Here is a 7,887-nt window from a genome sequence, read left to right as displayed (position 1 = left end):
CGGGCCGACCCGGGCACCGATGGGCTTCAGCTGGCCCCGCGCAGGCTCGGGCGGGCCGCGGCGGCTGGGAGGCGGTGCGGGGACAGGTGGCGCTGCGTGATTCGCTGCGGCGGGCGGCGCGGAGGAGCGGACATGTCCGGCCATCGGCGGACATGTCCGGCAGCGCGGAGGGGATGGATCTAGGGTTTTGGGGGGAAAATGGATGGGGAGGACGTTTTTATAGGCATAGGGAGCTAGGAGAGTCCAAATGAGGAGCGGTTTTCGCCCACACGATCATGATCGAATGACCGAGAGCATGGAGGGGAGTTAGATGGGTTTTGGGCCACTCTGGAAGGGGTGTTGGGCTGCAAAGAGAAGGAGGCTTTTACGGTTACCCGGTTAACCGTTGGAGTATCAAACGGACTCCAAATGGCACGAAACTTGACAGGCGGTCTACCGGTGCTATACCAAGGCCGCTTGGCAAGACTCGGTCCATTCTGAGAAAGTTTAATACCCGCACATGAAAAGAGAGAAGAGGGGGACGCCGGAGGGCATAGGAGTGCCGGATTGCAAAACAGACAACGGGGAAAATGCTCGGATGCATGAGACGAACACGTATGCAAAATGAAATGCACATGATGACATGACAAAATGCAACACGCAAGCAAAAGACATGGCAACGACGGCGAATAACTGACGGACACCTGGCGCATCAGATCCGGGGTGTTACAAGCACCTAGGCGCAAGAGGAAACAAACATCAGGGATAATGCTCGATAGGTTAACTAAATCTAGAGGAGGAAGAATGGAGATCCGTTTTGAGGCAGGTTTAAAAAGGCCACGTGATGCTACAGAGTCAGCCAAGTTAGTATCAAAGGCAGTGGTTGTCGTTAGGCGTCATGTACGTATCCTCCCAACATGGATTCAGTATAGGAATGACAAAGACAAAACCCAGTTCAACACCTTCCTCGACCATTTATCTGTAAGTATGGTTATGTATGGAAACTAATAATATCGTCTTTCTCTGTCCCATACTTTCTAGGTTGCTGATAATGAGACTCCCATAATTTTCAATAGATGAGGTTCAAGTTGGATAGCCAAGATGATGCAACCACACACGCTTGCACCCATGTTTTCAAGTCTTCTCTGCGACAGTATCGGTATAACTTGAGGAAAACTCACTTTGAAGGCAAGGCTAACAGTGAACTTTCCCAAACATCTCCAGTGGAAAATATATCGGATGAAGACTGGAGGGGCCTTATTAAACACTGGTCTGATCCGAAGTATCAGGTACATTATATATATGTGATCAGATCGCATGTTGAAGTCCTATTTACGCATGTGCCACACAAATCTATCTTCTTGTAGGTGAACTGTTCAAAGAACAAGGCCAACCGTACGAAAGTGAAATTCCAACAGACGACGGGATCTCGTAGCTATATTGCACACTGCGAGGCTCTTGTAATTAGCTGTTGTTTCACTCTTTTCGTTGTACCATATTATCTATATTGACTTGTTCGAAATGCAGAGGAAAGCCCGGAAGGACCAAAAAGTACCTGAACCAAATGTTGTGGAAATCTTCAAGGACTGTCACACCAGCAAGAAGAAGGGCATGACTACACCAGTCAAAGCCGCTGTTGTAAGTCCTTAATCCTCATACCTTTTAACTACTACTTACTCTGACTTGTGCCTTGAACTGCATGGTTTGTAGCCAATGTCTATTACTCTTTTCAATTTTATACACAATTGTCTTAGCATATCATTGCACATTACAAGGTTTAAAAGAGAGGAGTGATGTTCCTTTGATCTTGACCCATAATCTAGTTCCGTGTTGGACTTGCCCACACAACGTTACAATTTCCTGTTTGTCTGTTCTCAGTTGTTCTGTGATATGAATGATGTCATACTATGCTTACCATATTATAAACTTCGTCTCTTTATCCTTAGCCCTCAATACAATGTGAAGAAATAGACAATACATTAGCGATGGTACATGGTCATATGTTTGGAACCTGGTTTTATTATGTACTTTGCAATAAAATACAACTAATATTTTACATGGGTTCACCAGAATAAATTCTGTATATAGACCAAAGCTATTTTGTTTGGTTTTGCTGCCTCCTTAATATCTTCTGTTCTGGTACTACTAATGTAAAACCTCAACTTTTCAGCAAGCTATGGAAAAAATGGTGGAACCGCCACCTTTTGAAGGTGGCGAGGCAACTATAACCGCAATGTCAGCTCTTGCTGCAGTGGGTCAGTTCCTGTCCACTAACAGTGCCAAAAGCACGTTCCTGCGTAATACTGGGTTGGTCGTTAAGGCAATATCGTCCAAACTGCCTCATGATCAAGATATGAAAGCTCAAAGCAATGTTGTATCTGCGCTCCAGACACAAGTCCATTCCCTAACAGAGACCCTTTGTGAAACAAGGAGAGACATTGTTCGATGTTGTCAAGATATGCATGGTTTGGAAACTAGACTATCAGACATTTGCTATGTTGTTCAGGAGCCTAGGGGAAATGAAGGCGAGGGTTATGGTGCTCCATCGGACAATACAGCATGAAAACGCAACAGTCATGTTAAATGAAATGAGCTTCTGAACTTCTGGTGGTGCATTTATCTACTAGACTGTTAAGTTTTATGCCAACCTTCCTTTTGTTATATAGTTGTAATTTATTTTGGTGCGATAAAAAATTTATTCTTAACTTGCAGCCACCGGCTGAAGAAAATAGCAAGCCATTTTTGTATAGTCTAGGGTGTTCCCTATATTTGCACTGGTGGCGATCTTTGATGTCGAGTGGATGTAATCTGTGCAATCGCCTTAATAGCCTAGCGTTAGTTTCGGCCTTATTTATTTCCTAGTCTTATTTTTCCCTCGTTTGTTAGTGGCCGCAACAACCATGGGCCATATACGGGCCATAGGATCCATGGGTCTCCTATGGGCCATAGGATCCATGGGTCTCCTATGGGTCGTAGGATCCATGGGTCTCCTACGGGCCGTCGATAAATGGGCCTCCAACAGGGTCGTAGAATCGGTGGGCCTCGAGCTGTCGGATAAATGGGTCTACATGGGCCGTAAACGGGCGTAATTGGTATCGGCCCAGCACGGTAACGGTCCATTAACATGCCGTAGGACAGCAAAGGCTTAATTCTGTCATAGGCATAACAGGTCGTTAATGGGCCAGAATATAGGATGGGCTGGAAACGGCGCAACGGGTTAAGAGGCCAGAAACAGGCCGAGTCTTGCCATGGGCCGAATTTGGCCCATTAGGGTAACAGGCCAGTAATGGGCCGACTCTTGCCATGGACCGAATTTGGCCCATTAGGGGAACAGGCCAGTAACGGGCCGGAAGTAATCGAGGGCCGAAAAAGAGCCCAAGAACGTATGGGCCGTCAATAGGCCGAAAGCAAACACGGGCTGGAAATGGCCCATGTAAATCACGGGCCATTAACGGGCACAAAGAAAATTACTGTTCATTATGGGCTAGAGTCACCATGGGCCTGTGAAGGGCTGAAAGATACGAAGGCCTCATATGGGCCGAAAGACATCGTGGGCCATACATGGGCCAAAAGTGAAATGGGCTGGTGTTATATTCGACGGCCCACATGACGTTGTTGGGCCGATTTCCTTTAGGGCCTAACGGGCCATGAGTTAACGGGTCGTAAAATGGGCTATTTGTGAAGAGACCATTAACAGGCTTTTCATGGGCCAGCTCGTTAACTTTTGACCAAGTCAAACGGGCCGGCTTTGTAAGCTAAATGGCCCAGTGGTGGGCCGTGGCACGTGTCGACATATCATAGGCGCCTATCTGACCCACTGACGAGCTCACACGTGTTTCGTCCGGCCAATAAGAATTTTACACATGGAAATTTCCTATTGGTCGGGGCTGTTAACGTGTTATCGGATCCAAAACCCGACCCGATAGCTTAACGGTGTTCCATTACGGTGGATGCCACGTGTCGGTCACCCTTGACGAAAGAACTTCTGTGACGCGCGATTTATCGTCATGGAAGTGGACACTTCCGTGATGATAATTTTGGTAATGTCATGGAACACTTCTACGACAGCACAGGTATGACTATCTTGATTCTGTCATAAAATCGTCATGCATGTACATGCATGAAAAAAAACGTGACCTACTGTGACAAACACGTATCATCACAGAAGTGTATTTTTTTGTAGTGATGTATCCAGACGTAGTTTAGTTTTAGATACATCTCTTTTATCCATTTTGATGACAAGTATTTTTGGAAGGAGGGAGTATTTAGGAACGGAGGGAGTAGAAAATAGAGTTGGTGATGATGGTGTGCGTGCCATCCTGCAATATAGGCCGTTGGGTTTATATCTAACGGATAGGAAAGAAACTATGGCAATTTTGCAAAAATATACCCACACGCCTCTCCACTTTCACAAATAAGGCCTTCCCTTATTCAGCCTTTTCTCTCACAAGATAAACTACTCATACAAATGCATCTTGATGTTCCGTGCAATGCACGGGCAGCTAGCTAGTTTCTTTTAAAATAGTTGCTGCGATAATTGGGTTGAAGTGATATATTTTATGTCTCTCCAGAATGATTTCAGATTCACTAGTAGTAACAAAGAAAAGGTTGCCTTGTTAATTAACAGAAAACAGGGTGAAAACTATCACATGAGGCCGGTAAAAACAAGGCACGCTGGGTGCAGCGTCATCGTCACTACAGCTGTGCGCGCGCGATAAGTCTACATATCGAGGGGGCTAACGAGCGAGGCACCAAGACACAATGTTTGAGAGAGAAACCAATTGACAGATTATGATCAGATCGAGTTGTTACCCTTCTGCTGTCATTGTTGGGGGGAGAGAAAGACGTATCGAGAGTGTGCGGGATAGGCACAGAGGCACAACTAGCGAGTGTGTGTGTGTGTGTGTGTGTGTGTGTGTGTGTTTGAAAGAGGAGTAGATAGATTATTATCAAGATTGATGTGCCACCCTACTCCTTCGGTGCCGGGTAGTGTGTGTGTGTGTGTGTGTGTGTGTGTGTGTGTGCGTGTGTGTGTGTATGTTTGAGAGAGAAGCTAGTCGATAGATTAGTATCAAGATCGAGGTGTCACCCTACCCCTTCGGTGTTGGGAAGTGTGGGTGTGTGGGTGTGTGGAGGGCGGGGGGCAGTGACACTCACATATCTCTACCCTTATAAAAAACAGAGTTGGTGATGATGGTGTTCCTGCCATCCTGCAATATAGGCCATCCGATTTATATCCGACGGATAGGAAGGAAACTATGGCAATTTTGCAAAAACATACCCACACCCCTCTTCGCATTTGCAAATAAGGCATTCCCTCGTTCATCCTTTTCTCCCACAAGATAAACTACTCATACAAATGCATCTTGATGTTCCGTGCAACGCATGGGCATCTTTCTAGTAGGGAGAAGGAGTTTGTGTGACACGTATATATTAAGGGATAGGTAGATAGCATTTGTGTGAGGCATATGTAAAGCCTCACAAAGATAAACAAATGGTGTGTGTGCATGCAAGTGCCAGAAAAAATGAAGCGAGAAACAATGCGCGCGCGCGCGTGTGTGTGTGTGTGTGTGTGTGTGTGTGTGTGTGTGTGTGTGTGTGTGTGTGAGAGAGAGAGAGAGAGAGAGAAACCTCAAAACAAAAGGTGCTCTGTTGGAATCCCATTGTATGTATTCATATGGTTCTGGAACTCGAGTTAACCTTAGGCATATGTGTGAGAGACATTATTATACTTTGAGACATTAGTGGCTGTGGGTGGGCGGAATTAAAGGGGCGGGCGTGTTAGACAGAGAGAGCGTGTGTGTTTCTGTGTGAAAGACTTGTAGGACGGGGTATAAAGACGAATTTAACCTTGACGGAGGGAGAGAAATACAAGAAGTGCGCGTGTGTGATTTTGATGCCCACACAGAAATGAGATATGTATGTGTGTGAGAGAGATTGCACAATTCATTCACGTATCACTATCTAGCGATCGTGGACGTGCATCGCTTGAACATAAGTCAATATCTACTTCGTATCGTGGCCAAAGGTACAATATCGATTCAAAGCTACAAAGATTGGACACTCACATATCACATTTTTTTCTATTTAAATAAACCTTTTCAGTTGTGCATGCCGAAGTTACAGTGATGTTTCTTCAAACAACCAATTTAGCTATCATGTACATGCACCATTGTTACTCTTGCATTCAAATTCATTAGTCTTGGATGATTTAAGTTTCTATTTTTAAGTAATATATGTAATATTCATATATGAATTCAACGGGTACAAAATTTATGAAATGGAGGATATGTAATCATATGAGGTAACACTTTTAAGTAGCGGACTACAATATCCATTTCTTTTTGTGCGCCTCTACACTAACACGTCAATGCATTATGTTTAAAGTAAATAATCAATGACACTAAATTATCTATTTACACGAGAAATACATATGTTGAGCGTTTAATCCCTTTTTTGTGAACGCGCCACTACACCCGTACGATTGGCTGCGCCCGTGTGAACGTCCAAGTTATCGGCGCATCATCCCGAGTTATTGTCTTTTTTCTGGGGTGGACTTCACACCAGTTATTAACTGCTAACACGTGCCCCGTGTACACAGTCTAGCATGACCTTCCCGCTCGCACGGTCCAAAATTAGTTGAACCTGGATACGAACGATCCGCGGGCGGCAAAATCTCCCGCCTCCTTCTAAAATTTCCGCCACCTTAGTCTTTAGTATGTGAAATTCCCCTTTTGTCCTTGGTGCACGGAGACTAACAGTTACAATACCGCCCTCATCTACATGATAGGTCAGGGCTGCTTTGGTAACTTCCGGTTCCCCCCACTACACGGCACCCCCATTTCCTCCCCCCCTCCCACAAAAACGACTAACTCCACAGCACCAGAGCATCTTACATCACGCCGTCCGTACTTCATCGCCTTTTCTCCCCTCCCCTCTTGAAACCCTAGACTACTCATCCACCGGCGTACCATAGCCCATTCACTGCCAGCGACGTCCACCTCGCTGGATCTGCTTCTGCAGCCGCATCTACCCCTCCAACCTCCCCTAGAAACAAGTAGACTGCTCATCCACCACTGTACCACAGCCCATTCAGTGTCGGCCTTGTCCACGGCGCCGGATCTGCTTCGCCGATAATATCGTCAACCATCGTGCATTTGCAGCGGCTCATTTGTACTCCCCACCGGAGACGCTTCATCCACACCCCCCGGAGCCGCCCCACCGACGCCCCCGTCGACGGCCTCTGATCCTCTTCGCTGACACCTTCCTCAACCCTAATGGAGCCGCTTCGCCGACACCATCATCAACCCTACCGGAGTAGCTTCGCCTATACCATTCTCAACCCTACCGGGGCCGCTTTGCCAACTCACAAGTCCACGGCCTCAGATCCGCTTCCTCGCACCCTCATCCAACCTACCGGAGCAGCTTCTGACACCCCGTCCATGGCCGCAGATCCGCATCGTCGACACCATCCTTAACCCAACCACCTGAGCAGCTTCTGACACCCCTTCCACGGCCGCAGATCTGCATCGTCGACACCTTCCTTAACCCAACCACCGGAGCAACTTCTGACGCCCTGTCCACGGCCGCAGATCCATGTCGTCGACACCATCCTTAACCCAACCATCGGAGCAGCTTCACCTATGCCCTCGTCCACGGCCACAGATCCGCTTCACCCACACCGTAGTCCACCCTAATAGAGCCGCTCCACAAACACCCTACTCGACGGTTCTAGATCTCCTTACCGGACCCCGACATCCAGCGTAGTGTCATCACCCTTGACGTTTCTAACCTGATTCCCACCGTCTGGAGAGATGTCAAGCACCCGCCACGGCCTAGGTACTTGTCACCTTTAAACCCGTCCAGCATCACCTGCCTGATGTACTTCAAATATACTAACCGGTCGCT

This window comes from Triticum dicoccoides, chromosome 7B (genome assembly GCF_002162155.2).
Source record: "Triticum dicoccoides isolate Atlit2015 ecotype Zavitan chromosome 7B, WEW_v2.0, whole genome shotgun sequence".
Classification (NCBI taxonomy): Eukaryota; Viridiplantae; Streptophyta; class Magnoliopsida; order Poales; family Poaceae; genus Triticum; species Triticum dicoccoides.
The sequence above is the reverse complement of the archived record's forward strand: the minus strand, read 5'-3'. Positions refer to the sequence as shown.